We start from the raw sequence: 22,224 nt of genomic DNA, 5'->3' as shown, positions 1-22,224 counted from the left end.
TTTTTTGGTCAATGGTTGGCAGAAGAGTATTGGTTGCTTCTAAACTGCAAAGAAGTTATATTCCTTGTTATTATAGAAATCAGCTTCTAGAAAGCAGATATTCTAAAACTCAGGTTCTAGCAGGATCTAGACAACAGAATCACTAACCCAAATTTTATTCCATGCTTAGGGCCACAGAGGAGCTGTAGAAAAGCTAACTTTGGACCCATCTGGTACTGAACACAAACTGAGGGCTACCCTCCTCCCATGGCATGATTTTATGTTGGCTATTGACTTATTTAATAAGAGGAAGCTTAGGATTCCTTCATGTACTCAACTCTCTCTAATATACCAAATCTTGTGTCAAAACCAACATCTTTCTGGGAGTTTGTTCACAGCTTAATTTAAGTATACAGGGCATGATGTGATAGTTAATTTTATGTGTCAACATAGCTAGGCTATGTTGCCCAGTTGTTTGATCAAACACTAGTCTAGATGGTACAGTGAAGGTATTCTGGAATGTGATTAATGTTTCTAATCAGTTGACTTGAAGTAAAGGAGATTATCTTCACAATGTAGGTGGGCCTTATTCAATCAGTTGAAAGCATTAAGAACAAAAAGCTAGATTCCCCACCCCCCAAAAAAAAAAATTCTGCCCTCAAGACTATACATAGAAACCTTACCCTACAGGCCACCTACAGATTTCAGACTCAGGACTGCAACATCAACTCTTGCCTAAGTTTCAGTCTGCCAACCCACTCTATGGATTTTGGACTAGTCAGCCCCCAAAATCATGTGAGCATATTTCTTGAAATAAATCTCTTCAGGGGCGCCTGCTTGGCTCAGTTGGAAGAGCATGCAACTCTTGATCGCAAGGTCATGGGTTTGAGCCCCCGTTGGGTGCAGATATTACTAAAAAACAATAATAAACTTAAAAAAAAAATCTCTTTACACACCCACATACCTACAATCACCCAAACTTCCTCCCACATAAATGTGTATATATATATATATATATATATATATATATGGTTGGATGTGCATGTATGAATATAAAGACATATATACATACATATATTGGTTTTGTTGCTCTGAAGAATCCTGAAAACCTCACATGGTATCTGGGCAACAGGCATAAAGTAATTGGCACCCTGGAAAGGTTAAAACGAGGAATAGTTTCTCTTTTCCTTGAATACCATTGAGTTCCTGCTGTGGTCTTGATGAATACTCAATATTGAGGTTCAGTAGCTCAACATTGCCTGGAATAATTGCCTTAGGGAATAGTTTTTTTTTCTTTTTTTTTTTTTTTTTAATGTTTTATTTATTCTTAAGAGAGAGAGATAGAGCATGAGCGGGTAAGGGGCAGAGCGAGAGAGGGACACAGAATATGAAGCAGGCTCCAGGCTCTGAGCTGTCAGCACAGAGCCTGATGTGGGGCTCGAATCCACAAGCTGTGAGGTCATGACCTGAGCCAAAATTGGACGCCCAACCGACTGAGCCACCCAGGTGCCCCTTTTTTTTAATGTTATCTTTTTTTTTACTTTAAATATTATGTAATGTTTATTTATTTTTTTTTTAAAGAGAGACAGACAGATAGAGCATGAGTGAGGGAGGGGCAGAGAGAGAGAGAGAGAGAGACACAATCTCAAGCAGGCTCCAGGCTCCAAGCTGTCAGCACAGGGCTTGATGGGGGGCTTGAACCCACGAACTCTGAGATCATGACCTGACCTGAAGTCAGACACTTAACCAGATGAGCTGAATAGTTTTTTTTCTAAATGTGGTATAGATGGTGGCAGGGTTGTGATATTATTTTATATGTTACTAAGTCTTCAAACTTTTTAATCTGCTGCATATCAGAAACTTTTTTTAGATTTTCTGAGACCCTGAAGGAATTAGGTTCATTCTAATGACAAAATTTAGGCTGCAACTGCTAATAGAACCCCAGAATCTACTAAATTATTAAGAATCCATCTGTCTGTGACTCAGGAGAATTCCAAGTTGAGAGAAATTGGGCTTTGGATTATGAACTTCTTTTTTTTATTATTCTTTTTAATAGTTTGTGGGTTCGAGCCCCACGTGGAGCTCTGTGCTGACAGCTCAGAGCCTGGAGCCTGCTTCAGATTCTGTGTCTCCTTCTCTCTCTGCCTCTCCCCCACTCATGCTCTGTCTCTCTCTCAAAAATAAACATTAAGGGGTGCCTGGGTGGCTCAGTAGGCTAAGTGTCTGACTTCAGCTCATGAGGTTATGATCTCACGGTCTGTGAGTTCGAGCCCCACATTGGGCTCTGTGCTGACAGCTCAGAGCCTTGAGCCTGCTTCAGATTCTGTGTCTCCCTCTCTCTCTGCCCCTCCCCTGCTCATGCTCTGTCTCTCTCTGTCTCAAAAATAAATAAAAACATTAAAAAATTTTAAAAAAAAAATTAAAAGAATTTTTTTAAATATTTATTTTTGAGAGAGAGAGAAAGAGAGAGAGAGAACAAGCACGAGTGGGGGAGAGGCTGAGAGAAAGAGAGACACAGAATCCAAAGTAGGCTCCAGGCTCCAAGCTGTCAGCACAGAGCCCAATGCGAGGCTCGAACTCACAGACTGTGAGATCATGACCTGAACCAAAGTTTAACACTCAACCGTCTTGAGCCACCCAGTTGCCCCTGGATTATGTACTTCTATTTCAGAAAAGAAAGAAAATTTTATTTTGGTAATTCTGTTTCTTTGGAGTTGGAGTTGCAATGGGATTTAATGTTTAACCTTTAACTTCTCTTAGGAATCTGACAAAAGAAGTGAGAATATAGTCCAATTTGGGATATTTTTATGCTGTTAGCAGTTTTTAGAATTTTGGGGGGGCTTTATCCTAAGTGTATCATTTAATTTCATTGCAGAATCTCTAATAATCTGATGATGATCAATAGGGCTGGACATAATTGGGTTGAGAAATAGAATATGGAGCAAATTATAGAATGGCCTTTCTGTTGACTTAATGTGCTGTTTGGATAATTTCACAGGTTTCTAAGGGCAAAATCTAACTACTGACCAGCAGTCCCAAAGGATAGACTGGTATTGGAGGAGTGGCTTTGGAAAGGTGTCACCAGGACAGTCCTGATTAAACTGCTAATCTCGGGGTGCCTGGGTGGCTCAGTTGGTTAAGCATCCAGCTTCAGCTCAGGTCATGATCTCGTGGTTTATGAGTGCAAGCTCCTTGTTGGACTCTGTGCTGACAGCTCAGAGCCTAGAGCCTGTTTCAGATTCTGTGTCTCCCTCTGTCTCTGCCCCTACGTCGTTCACACTCTGTCTCTCTCTCATAAATAAATGAACCTTAAAAAAATTTAAACTGCTAATATCATTCAAGAGAAATGACATTATCCCTAGTTGATCATAGTTGATTGATTAAGCCAAAGGAATAAAGAGAACAAATATTGAAAGAGTATTAGTAGGAAGCATCTCCTCCTCTCTGTGTTTTCTTTCTGTGAAAAGAGTTCTGATATTTAACTCAAGGCCTCTCTCCTCTACTGATTCTAAAGCTGAGGTTAAGTCATGAAACTAGTAAATTTGGGAAAAATAACTAAGCAAGCACTGTTCTGCTGCACTCTTCACCTTCTGACTGTTATTCTGGCCACTAAGGTATTCTGCTCTGCTTCTCCAGGTATAGGCCACCCCCCTATTGGACCTGTAGACCATATAGACCTATAGACCCAGTTCAGAATTACTCACAACTATGTCTGCCTAGTTTTGAGACCAGTATTAACAAGCCTATTTGACTGACAAACATAAAATTAAATCAATTTCAATCAATAATAAAGTTATTTTAGCTTCTATCTTTTCCTTATATGTCCTTTCTCAGAACTTCAATGGAGAGCAGGGATTCTCTATATTGGGATCTATTTAGAGAGCTTAATATCTGGTTTCCATAAATATATTATTTTCCCAGTTATTCCAGGTACAACTATTAAACAACCATCCCCACATCTTCTACTGCCTTTTTCCTACGTAGAACTTACAGCCACATTTCTAAGGCATATAATTTGAAGGAGTAATGAACTAGCTAACTAGTTCTCTCAATACCATTTCATAGATCAGATTACCTTTTCCCACTGATTTAACAACCCCTTCTTTTTTATGTCACATATTATATACATTCACATTTCTGGATAGACAGAAGGAAATATAGAGGAAAGTCACAGTCTTAAGTCATGAAAGTTCATGTATTTATGTGTTTATTGTATTCATTATGTTGTCCTCTTCTGTTGAAAACCAAAGCACATTTTTTAACCTTTTGTATTTCTTACCACTATGGATTATGCATTGATACATAAATAATTTGTTTTAATTGTCCATAAATGACAGTGTATCCTACCTCTGTTTTTTTCCCAATTCCTAGCATAGTAAAGTCACAAGCTAAACATTCACTAAAGGGTTGTTGAATATATTTATATAAACTGTAAATCTGTTTACAAATATAAATTGAAGAAGTGATTATGGGTATTATAGAGATATTTTGTTGTTTCTAGAATATAAGACAATTGTCTTCTTTTGCTATATCTTGGGATAAATATGTTTTTAAACTTTAGTTGATGAGGGTTATAAATAGGTTGACTTATAACTTATGGGTTGGAAGCTTTATCTCCTGAGTTTTATTGGTAGAGGTTTTAAGAAAAGATGATACTGACGAATAGCACCCCCCTCCAAAATCATTCTACTATAAGGGACCTCTAATAGATGGTTTTATAGATAGTTTGGACTTACCTACAGATTGTCTAGTTATGTCTATGGTGGCATTAAAGATCTAAATACGCTTTTTCACATGTGGATCCATACAGCTTACTCAGGAGGAGAAGGGAGTCGAAGCCCAAACTTTGGTTCATAGACAGTGGGCCAGAGTATGAGGGGTAGAGTAATTCTTTGTGCTGCACAGGAACTACCGTCATTCAGATTTCCCTCTATCCCTGTCATTCAGAGCTTCACAACACAAGGGCAGACACAACTAAGAAAACTCCTTCTTGGTTTCACCCATCAGCACACTGAATATGGAGACTGGGAAGTATTGAGAATTTCAGAAATCATGGTCTTTAGATGGGTACTGTAAATGGTTGCAATATGGACACTGGCATCAAAGGATATATGCCTCCATGAACTGGGATGAAAGAGAGGAAATCAGAAACCACCACAGGAGCCTGGAACTAGACCAGACACAACCCCTAACAACTTCCAGAAAAATCCTGGAAGAATTTAAGAGCAACTGAAGTTCTTGCAAAGTACATGAAGTGAAAAAAGGAAGAAGAATGTTTTCATAATGTGTGCACAGTACCTAAAAGGCATGTAAGAAATGGTCATTGCTGATATTAGTAGTACTGTTACTGAAAGTATTCAATGACAGAGTGTCTTAGAGTTGTTAAGATTGTAAGCTTTGGAGTTGGAGTGCCTGTATTCAAATCCTGGCCATGCCGCTTATTGCCAATGTGATGTTTGTCAGGTGACTTAATCCCTCTGCTTCAGTTTTCTCCTCTGTAAAAATGAGCATAAATATAGTTCCTACTCATGGTGTAATGAGGGTAAAGTTTGTAACATATGTCAAGCTCTTAGAACTGTGATTCACACATAGTAGGACTCAATAAATGTTAGATATTCTTCTCAGAAGGAATTTCATTTCAGAGAGTGAATGTATTGCCATCTTTAGACACTGGCCTGGCAAAGACACATTTACTTTTGAAAGCAACGTAACTTTTCTAAAAGCAAACATAAGATAATATGCCTAAAACAAACATGGCAGAATGGGAAACACACACACACACACACACACACACACACTTACACACACAGAGCCAGAAGATTCTTGTGGAGAAAAAAGATTAGAAGTATTAATCTCCACGCTACTAATCTACACTGTGAAGGAAGAACCACACTTGAAAACAATATATTATCGAAGCTTTGGTATAGTGTCTTGCATCAGTAAATTCTTACTGGATTATAATGTGTTTTCAACTTTTGAATTTAATATATAAGGGTGGATTCCAAAATCCTTAACAGACAATTGTGTTCAGATGATTCATTCAGAAAAAAAAGTTAGGAAACAAAAATGACTCTTAAAGAAACACACAGAGAGTACTGCCTCATAATTGTCTTATCAAAGCAATCTGTCTCATGTGTACCATGGAAAACAAAATTAAATATGACTAATCTTGAGTAAACACATGCTTAAGAACACGTTCAAAAACAAAAAAGAGGGGCGCCTGGGTGGCTCAGTCGGTTAAGCACCCGACTTCGGCTCAGGTCATGATCTCACGGTCTGTGAGTTCAAGCCCCACGTTGGGCTCTGTGCTGACAGCTCAGAGCCTGGTGCCCATTTCAGATTCTGTGTCTCCCTCTCTCTCTGCCCCTCCCCTGTTCATGCTCTGTCTCTCTCTGTCTCAAAAATAAATAAACATTAAAAAAAATTTAAAAAAACAAAAACAAAAAAGAAGAGGAAGAAATCAGAAAAAGAAAAGAAAAAGAGGACAAACACAGGCATGCCTGGGACTGGGAGACATTTACAAACTGCCTTAGGCAAAGCTTGTTTTGGAGCTGTGTTAAGTTGGCCCCATTCAACCACCACAGGTCTGTTTGGTTGAAACCATTTCTCCAGTGAAATTTCCCAGATAGTGAGAACATTCTGATGTGAGTAATAATGAGATACTATGATGTGATTGCCAAAATGCATTGGTATAGCAGCCAAGTTTTAATGCTCTTGCATGAGTCCTCTGAAGAGTCAGTGAAACCCCCAAATATAAGCAAGTGTTGAATTTTATGTTTCATGACTCATTTATTAGAGACAAAAGAACCCCTGGGTTCTGAAGGCCAATATGACAAATTTCCGAAGTGAATATACAGTACAATGTCACTATAGAGACAGGATTTTCAAACTGGATTCATGAATATTTTCTCTTTTTGTCTTGATATTCTAAGACAAGATGATTTACGAAGTCCTGATAGACGAATAAGGGCTGTTTGTAATGATTCTAAAATGGAAAAGTTTCTTTTTTTTCTTCTTTCTTTTCAAATTTCCTTTCTCCCACAATATTAGTGTTAACGTGTTCTTGTCCCTTCCATCCCACTCCACGTACATTTGACTATGCGATCAAGTTATAAATAGCTGAATTACTTATTGTGTTAGGTGACCTATATTCATGCATATGCAGAACACACGGACACACAAAGGCCATTGTCAGCATTGAGATTGTCTACTTTTATGTAACAAACTATTCAAAAACGTTAGTGGTGGGGGGCGCCTGGGTGGCTCAGTCGGTTAAGCGTCCGACTTCAGCTCAAGTCACGATCTCGCGGGCCGTGAGTTCGAGCCCCACGTCGGGCTCTGGGTTGATGGCTCAGAGCCTGGAGCCTGCTTCCGATTCTGTGTCTCCCTCTCTCTCTGCCCCTCCTCCGTTCATGCTCTGTCTCTCTCTGTCTCAAAAATAAATAAACGTTAAAAAAAAATTAAAAAAAAAACGTTAGTGGTGGAAAGCAAAACATTATCCTCAAAGTTGCTGTGGATCAGGGATCTAGACAAGACGAAGACAGTGTGGCTTGTTTCTGCTCTGTAATGTTAGGACATTCAACTGGGAAGACTCAAATCTCAAGTGGCTGGGTGCTGAAATTTCCTTGGGGCATTTTTAATCCCACGTAGGGAGTCTAGGTTGTGTAGACTCGAAGACTACTCTCAGCTGGTAAGGGAGACCAGGGAGCCACATGTTTGTTTCTCGTGGCTTGGGCTTCCTCCAGAATGGTGGCTTCACTGTAGCTTGACTTCTTACATGACAGTGCAAGGCTCCAAGAGCAAGTGTTCTGGTAAACACGTTAGTAATTACGTAGCGTTGTATGGTTCAGCATCAAAAGTTAAATGGTGGCATTTTCAATGTCTTCTTTCGGTTAAAGCAGTCACTCCCCTTCTCAAGGGGAGGTAAAGAGTACCACTCTTACGGAGAGGAGTATTAAAAATTTACATTCATGTTTTTAAAAACCACTGCAATAGTGTTGGAGATAAATATTAAAACAAAATTTCCTATTATAGCTGAAATCTGGATTTCTCACTATTTCGTTCATTGGAATAAATAACCCTAGATTTTAATTATGACTGTTTTTCCTGTTGATTCTAAGTAAAAGAAGAGCAGTGAAATCTTCAGGAGGGGGAATGAATCCGTTCTCCTCCTAGATTTTCTCCCCAGCATTGAAATAATACTAAGCAGTTCTGTGGGCTCTCCTTAGGGATAAGGACTGTAAGACAGCAGATTTTTGCTTGAGTAAAGGGAGAGCAAAGTCCTGGTTAAAAATATTAGGTGCCTAGCGTAGAAATAGGAGCAAGAGGACCAACCTCTTGTAAAAGAGGTAAAAACTTAACAGCTAGATGATACCACAAAGTAAAAACTAACCCTTACTGCTCAGTCCCGCCCTCCTCCCTCCCTACCTGAGTGGGATTTCATGGAGCTACAGTGCTTTTCCTCTCCTCTTCTCACATGTTTAGTCCTCTGGAATTGTTGTCCTTTTGGTCAATCATACTTTAGTTGGAAGAAATATATTCTTGGCCATTACCTGCTCATAAACTTTAGAGAGCCACACTCTGGCCCTTCTCTGGCTGCACCTCTCTGGAAGCCAGGGAGTCTGCTCCTCCCTCTGGACCACGTTTTAGGAGTCTTGAACCCTGGAATTCCCTGCACATATAGCCCTAGCTTGCTCTCAGATCTATAAAAGTTCTTCTCAGGTCAGTCCTCCCCAGGCTGACCTCTGCAGCAGGCATGTGCCCAGCATGGTCAAGTGGGAGCTTTTAGCCAGGAGGGAGAGGTGTGGACAGAGCGTAAGCTTGTGGCTTAGTTGGTCCAAATACATTTATATGAGGCCCTTTGGGTGGCAAATGGAGCTAACTGGGGCTGTGGTCCAGGGCTTCCATTTGTGCTGACAAATGTCAGCAGTGGGCCAGTTCCGGGCTGTTTCTGTTTGGTAAAAAAAAAAAAAAAAAAATAAGAAATAGTAACTTATAAAATTGCTCTTCTTTCCTAATCTCTCTTCACACTGGCATATTAATTTATTTTCCTGATACATGAGTCCATAGATATGGGAATGTAATACATTTCACCCTGTGTTATTATTTGTCTGAACAAAAGGTACAGGGTGTACAGTCACCAATAGGGACACCCACCACTCCTGACACTTCCAAATTGGAGCTCTGAGCACACATTCCAGAGAGTTATTGTTACACAGCGATTAAGACATATAGAATAGTTTGTTATGTGCAATATTTCATGAAGTTAATCAGTCCTAGGGAAACAGTTTTGTTTAGGCCGGTTGAGAACTACAGAACAGAAAATGTGTTCTAAAACACGTGATTTACAAATGAATTTCATGACTACAGTTGATTCAGGGTAATGGTTGATTACACTGAAGCAGACGTCAAAACAAGTTTACCACTTAAAATTCTTCTGATGAAAATAGTACCATTTATCTTGAATTCATCTAGGTACAGAAACTTTTCAGAAGACTACAGTGCAAAAGTGGAGAAACAGTGATATTCAGGTTAAGCCAGACAGTTTAGGTCTGGTTCCAGATGGCTCTGAGCTCAGCGAGGGTCCTCTATCTGAGTCAGAATCCTGAAGGCTGAATACTTGAGGCTTTCAAAATTTTTCTTTCCGTGGCTTATTTGTTTTTATGAAATTATTGAAAGACTTATCTTCGCCTCATCCTAAATCATATACTTCTTACAAAATGCTACAGCTAAATTAGAGAAATAAAAGTTTAGTGATAATATGCAGAGCCCCCTTGATTAAAGATAAAGAAAGAAGGATGGTATATTCATGCTTGGGAAGTTTGCCAATCTTGGGGTTAGTTACTTTTCAGAACAACGTTCACTTGAAAAAGTAAGTGCTTTCTCCTTATGGACATTGAAAGCCGTGAGGAGAATTAGGCACTTCCATCGTTGTTACAGGGTGTATGATGTAAATGTTCACCTTTATAATGATTTTTTTAACTAATTATATTCAGTACTCTTCAGTAGTCTGGAGTTTATTCAAGGTCATGGGGCTTGGTATTTAACTAAGGATTGCAAAAATAAGTTCTCCTCACCCTTTTACCTCTTCAAGAATTTCACTCCACCAATATTTCCTTCTTTCTTGCACAGTCATTCCCTCATCCCATGAATGTTATTCCTTCTATGTTAGAAAAATATATATACAAAAATCTCTTTACCCTGCATTGGCCTCCAGCAATCACTTCATTTCTCTGCTCCCTTTACAGCAAACTCTTAGGTGTTGACTATCATCACAATCTCTTTGAATCCACTCCAGTGAGGCTTTCCCACCCCCAACACTTTATCACACTGCCCTTGCCAAGTTCACCAAAAGCCTTCATATTGCTAAATTATATGGCAAATCTCAATTGGCTTACAATCAGCAATGGACACAGATAGTTCTTATTTTCTTCTTGAAAACTGCCATTTGGCTTTTGGAACACTACGGTTACACATCAGAGATATTGCAGGTGCATTTTCAGACCACTACAATAAAGCAAATATCCCCCCAAAAAAAAACTAGTCAAACGAATATTTTGGTTTCCTAGTACATATCACATATACACTATATATACATTATATCATGTCTGTTAAATGTGAGCATTATGTCTAAAAAAATGTACATATCTTAATTTAAAAAATACTTTATTGCTAAAAAAATGCTGGCCATCATCTGACCTTTCAGTGAGTGGTCATTTTTTTTGCTGGTGGAGGGTCTTGCCTCAATGTTGATGACTGCCGACTGATCAGGGTGGTGGTTGATGAAGGCTGAGGTGGCTGCGGTGATTTATTAAAATAAGATGACAATGAAGTTTGCCTTATTGATTGACCCCTTTTCATTTGAACACTTAGAGGCCATTGCAGGATTATTAGCTGGCCTAGTTTCGATATTGTTGTGTCTCAGGGAACGGGGAGGGAGGAGAGGGATAATCATGGGGGGACGGCCGGTTGATGGAGTAGTCAGAACTCATACAGGATTTATCAATTAAGCTCACTGTCTTGTATGGGCGTGGTTTGTGGCACCCCAAAACAATGAGAATAGTAACATCATAGATCACCGATCGCAGATCTCTGTAACAAACACAACAATAATGGAAAAGTTTGGAATATTTCAAGAATGATCATCATGTGACAGAACAAATACTATTGGGAAAATGCTGTTAAGAGACTTGCTGCCATCAGCTATAAAATGGTGCTCAAGACAGGGTTGCCACAGACCTTTAATTTGTAAAAAAAAAAAAAAAAAAAAAAAAAAAAAAAAAAAAAAAAAGGCTGTATCTGCAAAGCACAGTAAAGAAAAGTGCAATACAAGGAGGTATGCCTGTTTTCCCAGTTGGTTCTTCTCTTACCTCCCTGGCTGCTCTCCCTCAGTCTCCTTTCCTGCTTTCCCCTCATCTTGCCAACCTCCAAATACTGGAGTCATCCAGAACTCAGTTCTTGGATCCCTTCTCTACCTATACTTACTCCATAGATGAGCTCATCTGTTGTCATTGTTTTAAAAATCATCTGCAAGCTGATGACTTCCAAGTTTATATTTCATTCTGGACTTTTGCTTTGAGTTTAAAACTTCTGCCTCCCAAAGTGTACTCAGTATGACTACCTGAATGTTAAATGAGTGTGTCCAGTGTAATATATGTGTTCCAAACTGAAATTTTGATTCCAAACTCCAAACCTGCTTCCAGCACAACCTTATGTCAGTAAATGTCAACTCTCTCAATTGTGCAAGTAAATTAACCTTAGAATCATTCCCTACTCCTTTTTTCCTAAGACTTGCAGCACTACCTTCAAAGTATATCCCAAATCTGATCTCTTCTCACCACATCTCTCACTAATACCTTTCCCCAAACTTCTGGTACTAATAGCTTTGATTATAGCAACAACTTCCTAACTGGTCTCTGTGGTTCAGCCCTTGGCCTTTACTGTCAACCATCAACCCAGGACAGAAAGCTTCCATAAAGGTAGGAATCAAATAATGCCACTCCTCAGCCTAAAACCCTCCTGTTAACACTGTGGCAAGATTCTCGCACAGAGAGTCGCCAGTGACACTGAGGCCCTTTTTTTTTTTTCAGGAAGCAATTTTGTCAGCACGGCTCAGTTGGGTTCCTACATGCAGAACTGAGCCCTGAACGCCACGTGGCATAGTTTTTTTTTAAATACATTTTCTAATTCTTTGTCTCCCATATATGGTAGCACACAAACATGCAGTCTGATTAAGTGGTCTCATGTTACAAGGTCGTGAGGGATGTTGCTACATATGTGTGTAGCTGGGTTGCCTTGAGGGTTTGTTTTGTTTTGTTTTGTTTTTTCATTCTTTAGGTAGGGGACCCTACCACGACACTGCATTTCTCACCAGAGTAGAAACCGATGTTCTTATAATGGCCTTCAAGTTTCAATGTATCTTTCCTTTTATCTCTTGGACCTCTTTATTTCCCCTCTCCAGTCTTGTCTGACCTCTTAGTGCTCTGTGAGCTTTTTAGGCATGATCCTGCCTCAGACTACAGCTCTTCTCTGTATTTGAAACATGCTTCCTTAAACATCCAGATGACTCACTCCCTCAGTTGTTTCAAAGGTCATTTTACCAGAGAACTTCTCTGAAGACTCTATAAACCTAATAGCTCACTCTCCAATCCATTTTCTCTTGACCAACTTTAATTTTTCTCCACACCACTTATCATCATCTAACATATATTAATTTCATTACTTGTTTAGAGTTTGTCTTTTCTCAAAAAATACAAACTCCGAGAGTGTAGGAACTTGATCTGCATGTATGCTACTGTATGCTCAGCATGCAGAATAATAAGTGGCAGGTGCTAAATAATATTCACTAAATGAATGAATGGACACAGAAGAAGATTCCCAAGCACACGAATAGAAGACTGTTTATTAAGATGGTAAAAGATCATTTCAGCTTCTGTAATGACAAAGAAAATTCTTGTGACATCTACTGCTGCAGATAAGAATAAAACTGATAGAGTGAAAGCACACACAAGCAGGGAGAAGCAAAGAGAGAGGAAGACAGAGCATCCCAAGCAGACTTCATGCTCAGGGTAGAGACCATACAGGGCTCCATCCCCTGACTGTGAGATCATGACAGAAGCAGACATCAAGAGTCATGTGCTTAACCAACTGAGCCACCCAGGCGCTCCTTTAACAGGGTGTTTTTGTTTTTGTTTTTGTTTTTTTGTTTCAGAGAGAGAGAGGGGGGCAGGGGCTCAAGTGAGCAAAAGGCAGAGAGAGAGAGGATCCCAGTAGGGGCAGAGGGAATGGGGGAGGAGAGAGAGAAAATCAGGGCTCACCTGAAGCAGGACTTGTGTTTTTTTTTTTACCTGAAGCAGGGATCAAGCTTACCAGATGTGGAACTCGAGCTCACGAACCCTGAGATCATGGCCTAAGTCAGATGCTTAATGACTGAGCCACCCAGGTGCTATGTAAGAGGCTTTTAAAAAATAAAGTTTACTATAATTAAAAATACCATAGAGGCACCTGGGTGGCTCAGTCAGTTAAGCGTCTGACCTGGGCTCGGGTCATGATCTCGCAGTTGGTGAGTTTGAGCCCTGCATCAGGCTCTGTGCTGACAGCTCAGAGCGTGGAGCCTGCTTCAGATTCTGTGTCTCCCTCTCTCTCTCTCTCTCCCCCTCCCCATTAACTCTGTCTCTCTCTCTTTCAAAAACAAGCAAACATTAAAAAAATTTAAAATATTTTTTAAATGCCATGTCATTATTGGAAAATATCTTCGAAAGAAACAGAAGCAACAGTATGTATTTATTGTAGCATTGTTTGCAGTGGTAACAAAAATTGCATTTTTTTTTGTACACCGGTATGGATCTGGCACAACAAACTGTGGTAAACCTAAACTACCAAATAAGTCAATTATATTGACCTTGAGAAGGCTCATGGTCTATAGCAAATTTAAGAAGCAAATTGTAGAGTGCTAAAGGCCACCTGTCATACAAGTGAGATTTGTATGGGGTGCCTGGCTGGTTCAGTTGGTAGAGTATACAGTTCTTGATCTCAAGGTCATGAGTTCAAGCCCACATTGGAAAGAGATGACATTTTTAAAAAGTGAGACTTGTTACATACTGCATCAAGAAACTTTGGGTTTGTTTTAAGTGATTTGGGAAAGGGGTCATGACGGTGGGGTTTGTCCTACGGTGGGCCAGTCAGAAAATGGGAGCAACTCTGTGATGAAAATCTTTATATTTTATCTAGGTAGTGGGAGGGATGGAGTGAAGCTAAAGCTGTCATGGTTAGAGAACTATTAGTCACCCATGTTAGCTAAAAGAGAATGATATATACTATTTTTGTTGTTCCATGGTATTCTTGTTTTTGTCTGGGCTTAGTCATGATTACAGAGTGATCCTGTTTTTGTCTCATTTATCCAGTCACAGACAGAGCCTGTTGGATTTTGGCGTTCTGCAAAATCTTTTATGTTAAATAGGAAACATGGTCAAGGTGATATTCATGGTAGGACAGACCAGCTGACAGCTCTCAAGGCTACTTTTGTCTTTCTCAAGATTAACGCGCACGATGTGATATTATTTTGATAAAAACATGTCATAGGCAGCAACAACATCAGCTTTTATAAATAAAAAAACATAGTATTTATAAATAAATAAACATATTGTATACATCTGTGTGCATATATATATATGCATATGCATGTCCCCATACACATACATATTAGGGTATATGTGGGTACATATGTGTAGGAGTGTGTAAATAGTCAGGAAAAATATACAACAAATGATTAACATTAGCCACAGGGATGGGGGAGTCAGAAAGGCTTGAGAAGAAGATAAGAAAAAATTATCAAATTTTTCATTAAATAACTGAAATCCTTGACGGATTGCCATGATCATGTATGTGTGATAGTTGTCAATCTGAATGGGAAAGCTAATAAAATTTGAAGACAAAAGAAAAGAACAATTTAGCCTCTAAATGAGAAGTATGTAATTGGTGGAAATGGGTTCTGATTCCAAAGCTTTCAATTGTCAGGAAATTCTTAACTTCTCTGACCTTGATTTCTTCATCTATAAAATAAAGTTAATATCACAGACATTTGTGACCATTCAACAAGAAACTGTTTGTAAAGCACCTTTGAAGTTATAATATTACAAATGTGTATCACCGGGCCTTAGGTTAGACCTGGATCTCACTCAGGACTTCTTTTCCGGATCCTAGTTCGTCCAACTTTGGGATATGCCGCCCCCACGTGGATGGTAGTGGATAATGCTGACCAGGTATCATGAGTCTGAATTCTTAGGATTTTCCTAATTTTGTTCACGGAATAAATATAAGGTTTATCGAAATGTAGTTGTGTATATATTTGTGTATATATTTGTTGTGTTTAAATTTTTTAAATGTTTATTTTTTAGGGGCGCCTGGGTGGCGCAGTCGGTTAAGCGTCCGACTTCAGCCAGGTCACGATCTCGCGGTCCGGGAGTTCGAGCCCCGCGTCAGGCTCTGGGCTGATGGCTCAGAGCCTGGAGCCTGTTTCTGATTCTGTGTCTCCCTCTCTCTCTGCCCCTCCCCCGTTCATGCTCTGTCTCTCTCTGTCCCAAAAATAAATAAACGTTGAAAAAAAAAAATTTTTAAATGTTTATTTTTTAGAGACAGTGTGCGATTGGAGAGGAGCAAAGAGAGATGAAGACACAGACTCTGAAGCAGGCTCCAGACTCTGAACTCAGAGCTGTCAGCACATAGCCTGAGGCGGGGCTCCAACTCACGGACTGGGAGATATGACCCGAGCAGAAGTCGGACGCTGAACTGACTGAGCCACCCAGGCGCCCCTTTTTTGTGTGTTTATATAAATATGTAATATGAAGGTATGTTTATGTATAAAACGAATACATGATATCACACCAATTACATGTGTATGTCTGTGTATGTACATAGATATACAAAACCAACATGAATATACACAACATCTATAATAGGAAATTTCATGGCTATTCTCTAATCAATAACTCCCTTGATATCTAGCCAGGAAAGTCTTTTTACATTAGGGCCACTGCTATTTATAAAATAACAAGTGTATTAAAAGTTTAAGCCGATTTCATTAGCAACATATAGGACTCAATGGCATGTTACATAAAATTATTAAAATGATATAAATTATTTCTCATTATTAGATGTTAAAATTTCTAAAAATATATTCCTTACAATTTAAGAAATATGTAAGATTGTCTAATGTAATTCTCAAGACTATTGAAGTAAAATATAACTGGGTTTCAAAATACAGCTGGAGAATAGTTTTTTTCATCAATAGAAGTTCACTCCTTAGTTCCATGGGAAATCTAAAGACAGTAACAATAATAACAGCAAAACAATGAAAAACAAAGTGTCATTATCCTATTATTCTATTTTAACATAGTTTTTGGAAATTATTCACATTTGCAATTTGATAAAAGAGAAAATTTTCTAGGCCTTAGGAATTAGTTATTTCAGAACTGTTCAATTAGGAGTCTAAAGAAATTCAAATTGTGGAAAAGTTGGTTTGGATATTTTAATAAATAGATTTCATATACATCTTATATATTCTCTACAATTCTATGAGAAAGATATTATTTCACATGCAAGGAAACCAAGGCCCTCGTGTTGAGAAATTGTCCAAGAATGTGTGTGTGTGTGTGTGTGTGTGCACGCACGCGTGTGTGTGTGTGTGTATGTGTGTAGTAGTAGTAGTAATAGTAAAGTTGAAATTAGTGACTGGCTACATATATTGTTCTTTCTATGACATTGTGGTACAGCCAGAATTAAATGCAAGGTTCTTTTCATATTGAACAGCTAGAGAAATGGGTCTGCAGCATAGTGTTTGTGTGTTTGTTTGGAGGAATGGGAGATAGGCATTGAATTTGACTGGAGTGGTTATAGTTCTCTTGAAAATATTTTTGGGGCAGGAAAATCAGGAAAGCCAGAAATTCAGGAAGTCAAATTAATGAATCTGGTGGAAGTTTCCTCTGTAAAGGGAAGAGAAGAGACTAATAAAGATTGAAATTTTCTCCAACATTTTAAACAGTAATTATAAAGTGTTCACCAATGTAACCACCCCCATTTTAGAATTAGAATGTGTCTGGTGACTTAGAAGACCCCTTCATCACTATTGTTTCTTCCTTCTTTTCTTTCAAAGGTTACCCCTATCCTCACTTTTTTTTTTTAATTTTTTTTTCAACGTTTATTTATTTTTGGGACAGAGAGAGACAGAGCATGAACAGGGGAGGGGCAGAGAGAGAGGGAGACACAGAATCGGAAACAGACTCCAGGCTCCGAGCCATCAGCCCAGAGCCTGACGCGGGGCTCGAACTCACGGACCGCGAGATCGTGACCTGTCTGAAGTCGGACGCTTAACCGACTGCGCCACCCAGGCGCCCCTATCCTCACTTTTTGATAATAAATCTTTTTGCTATCTTTTCAGATGGGAATTCATTACTGAACAATGTAGTTTAATGTTGCTTGTTTTTACATTTTAAGAAGCTATTCAAAAGAGTTTGTTTTTGTAGATTCCCTTTATCATGTTAAAGAGTTCCCTTTAATCCTAGTATTCTATTTTTTTTTCAAATCATGAATAAATATTGAATTTTACTGATGGCTTTTTCTACATCTGTAAAAATCACCATATTATTTCCCTTCCTTTAATCTGTTTAATGTTGTGGATTATGTTAATTGATTTTTGAAAGTTAAACTTGAGTTCCTGGAATAATCCTGACTTGTACTTGAAGCTTATTATACATAATTGGAAAAGGTTTGCTAAATTTGTGTCATTACTTGCCTCTATACTTATCAGTGTGATTTTCCTGTAATTTCTCTCTTTTGTACAGTACGTATCAAGTTTTGGTTGGGAAAATTTAACATTACCTGTTCTTTGAGTACTTCGCAAAAGTTGCTCAGAAATCTGGTCTGGACCTGGAGTGTTTTGGTAGGAATTTATTTAACTACTGATTGAATTTCTTATATGGTTCTTGGGACAAATAGATTTACCCCTTCTTCTTGCATCAGTTTGGTTAACTTATTTCTTCATTTTTTTTTAAATGTTTTTATTTATTTTTGCAACAGAGAGAGACAGAACATGGGCAGGGGAGGGCCAGAGAGAGAGGGAGACACAGAATCGGAAGCAGGCTCCAGGCTCTGAGCTGTCAGCACCGAGCCCGATGCGGGGCTCGAACCCACAGACTGTGAGATCATGACCTGAGCCGAAGTCGGACACTTAACCAACAAGCCACCCAGGCGCCCCTATTTCTTCATTTTTTATTTAACTTTCTTATTAAATGTATTAATTCATAACATTAATCAGTATTTTCATTTTTCTCTTAATAAATTATCCTACATCTCTTTAGCTCTATTTATCCCTCATGACTTACATGCTATTGGAATGAAATATTTTCTTTCTTTCTCTTTTATATCTTTCAATTTCATGAGGGTTTTTCTAATGTTTTATTCAATGAATGGTTAGATTTAACCATATGTTTACAATTTTCTTTGCTCTACACAAAAAATATATGTATGCATTTTTGTTCACATATAGGAAAATTAACAATATTTATATGAAGATTAAAAAATATAAAATAATACTACATGCTATTTAATGATAAGAACAAAAATAATAACAGTACAAGGAAATTCAAGAGAATGCAAAGAACAGAATTCATTATTATGAAGGGCAAATGAGAAGTAAACTATAAAGAATTGATTTATAATTTCTAATTTTTTTAGCTGGCCTTCTTACAGATTAGTATTTGCTTATCTCACTTTATATGTAATATTTATAATATAGTACTAGAATCATTTACATAAAACCTTTGAAATTAGAGTTAAAAATCCAACTTAATGCTTTTTACAATAAATTAATCTGAAAACAAAATTAAACAAATATAAGGACCTGGGCAAAAATGTGTTAAAAAATGAAAGCAATAAAAAAGAAACAGATTTTACAAAATTAATGCTGGCAAAAAAGCACAGATAAAGTTCCTTAAAGAGGCATGTTGTGTATTGTAAACTACACAAGATTGCCTGATTTTCATACATTTTTTTGCCATGAATACAGACTCCTTTATTACTCATTCATTTTCTGTCAGCTTGTTCTATCGATTATTGAGAGAGTATTACCATAATCACCAAGTATAATGGTGGATCTATTTCTTTTTTATTTCTATCAATTTGCTTTATGTATTTCGAAGCTCTGATGTTAGGTACGTACACACTCAAGGTAGTGACGTCTTTTTGACGAAATGACACTTTTAATTATAAAGTGACCTTCTTAATCCCAATAATATTCTTTACTCTGAAAATCTACTTTATCTGATATTTAGATAGCCACTTCAGCTTTACTAAGTTAATATTATCATGGTGTGTGTATTCTTTTAACCTCTTTTTTCTTGTAAAGTGGATGCCTGTAGACAGCGTGCAGTTCAATCTCCCTCTTAAAAAAATCCATTATGACAATATCTAACTTTTAATTAAGATAATTAAACCATTCACATTTAATTTGCTTATCTTGCTATTTGTTTTCTGTTTATCTTATCTCTTCTTTGTTCTTTTTTTCTTCCTCTCTACTTTTTTTTATGTTTATTTATTTTTGAGAGAGAGAGAGACAGAGAGAGACAGAGAGACAGAGAGAGAGCATGAGCAGGGGAAGAGCAGAGAGACAGGGAGGCACAGAATCCAAAGCAGACTCCAGGCTCTGAGCTGTTAGCACAGAGCCTGATGCAGGGCTCGAACCCATGAACCATGAGATCATCACCTAAGCCAAAGTAATTTAGCCGACTGAGCCACCCAGGCCCCCCTCTTCCTCTCCACTTTCATTTGGATTAATAGAGTATTACTATTTCTATTGGCTTCGTAGATATTTCTCTTGGTTTTATTTTCCAGTGGCTGTTCTAAAGAGTAAGTATCATTTTTAGTGTAATTACTTTAAATAGTGTACGTCCTGTACTCCTTCTCAGAGTTTGCAGTATTTTTCATGTATTTTTTTTCTATGTGTTATAAATTTCACCATACTTTGTTATTATTTTAGTTTTAAATAGTCATCTGACATTGAGAGATATTAAATAAAATAAGAAAAAAAGTCTTTCATATACACCCACATATTTACCATTTCCAGTATTCTTCTTTCATTTGTTTAGAAATACATTTCCATTGGGGATAATTTTCCCTCTGCCTTTAACATTTCTTAAACTTGTGGTCTGTGGAAGATTCTCTTGGTTCTTGTAGCCATGAGAAAAGTCTAATTAGTCTTTATTGTAAAAATTTTGTTAGTTATATAATTTTCTGGGTATATATATTCATTAGAAGAGTTTTAATTTCTTTTAGTGCTTTATTGATGTCACTCCACCGTTTTTTAGCTTGCATTGCTTACAATGTTTAATTCATTTCTTTGTTCCTTTGTTAGGTAATGTGTTTTTCTAAATTTTCCTGTTTTTGAGATTTTTGTTTAATCATTGATGGTCAGCATCTTAATTATGATGCACTAGAGGTGTTTTCTCTTTCTTTTTGTTTTGAAAAAAATTGATTATTAGAGCTTCTTATATCCATGTGTATATGTGATTTTTCAAATTTGAAAAAGTTTGGCTATTATTTCTTTCAATATTTGTTTCTATATCCACTCCCTCTTTCAGGGCCATAATTACATGTATGGTAGGCTGCTCTGTTCTTTTGGGGAGGGTGGTGGAGGGGAGTGGTTCATTTCCTCTGATTTTCATTTTGTGTAACTTCTATTACTATGTCTGGATGTTAATTTTTCTTCTATACTGTGTCTAATCTTTTCTATATTGTGTTAATCCCATCTGATGGATTTTTCATCTCCAGAAGTTTAATATGGGTAGGTCTCTGGAGCTCTTTTATTCTCTCTTCACATGCTTATGCTTATCACTATGTTTTTGACCACATGCTAGTTATAATAGCTGTTTTAAAGTCCTTGTCAACTAATTCTATCATCTGTCATCACTATGACTTTATCTATTGAATGGGATACTGTATATTATACCCTATAAGTTATATATTCATACTTTGTTCAATGTCTCATAAATTTTTATTATGGATTTACTTTGTTGGGTAATGGGTTGTTATTTCCATTTCTTGGTATTCTTTTAGATATACAGGGTCTTTGTTCTAGTAGAGAGACATTTGGAATTTGATCCATTAGAAGTGTGCTATAGAGCTCGTTAAATCATATTCACAACATACTTATTTTAGGGTGAATTTTACTCCACCACTGAGGTAGTACATATCTAAGGACTCTGCTTAAACTGCTTGCAGGTCTTTCCACTCTAGTTGGGAAAACATGAACTATTCCTACACCACCTACTATTTCTCACGGTTCTTTCCCAATTTCAGTAGGTATAGGAGAAACGGAATACCATGTATGGATACCCTCATGGAATATATAGTGATTGGGAGGTCACATTTCAAAGGTCATGATTTGCAAGATGGGGCAATAGCACATGACATTAAATGGAGGTTCCATCACCCCTATAATCTACACTGAGCAGGATTGATAGAAAAAGAAAATGAATATTAAAGCAGCAAAGTAAATCGTTAACAGGTAAAACCACCTTGGCTGAGTGAACTAAAGTACTGTTCCAGGTTTCAATATATTTGAATGATCAACCAGTAGGGCTTGCGCTCTATATGCCAGACTGGGGACCCTCTGCCAAAGCACCCAACACCATAAAGTTATGAAAATCCTAAGAAACTGACAATGCCCCAACTCTCACTATAGACTAATGTGGTACACTGCTGAGAACACCAAGTTGGAAAAGGTGTTGTCTACTGGAATTTGCAATAGAATATTGCCCACCAAGATGGGTGAGTTACTTCCCACTCCTGCAAGAGGGGGAATTACTCAATCTCCACTGGAATCCTATCGTCCTGCTGCAAGCTGCACCAGCTGAAACGCTTGATGCCTGGAATGGAACACGCACCATCACAAATGAGGAGAAGACAGGGGCCCTGATCTGGCATACTCATCCCCAGTCCATCTTCTCATGCCTAGACATACTTGGTTGGAAGGGGTGGTGGTGAAGGTTGCAGAGACTGTAATAACAAAGGCAATATTTAATGCAAATAGTTGCCAGAAAACCAATAGAAGAAAACACCTTTAACAGAAGATTAGGTGCTTAATAATGTAGAGAAGTGGAATGTCTTAGGAGTAAACAAATCTGTATAATCTCTCCTCTATTCAAGATCACATTTCGCATCATGTTATGCTTAGTCAACTAGGATTTCTTTAAA

Source organism: Lynx rufus, unplaced genomic scaffold (genome assembly GCF_022079265.1).
Source record: "Lynx rufus isolate CCGP_SWC_20201006 ecotype Redwood Valley unplaced genomic scaffold, mLynRuf1.p SCAF_3, whole genome shotgun sequence".
In the NCBI taxonomy this organism is placed as follows: Eukaryota; Metazoa; Chordata; class Mammalia; order Carnivora; family Felidae; genus Lynx; species Lynx rufus.
The sequence above is the reverse complement of the archived record's forward strand: the minus strand, read 5'-3'. Positions refer to the sequence as shown.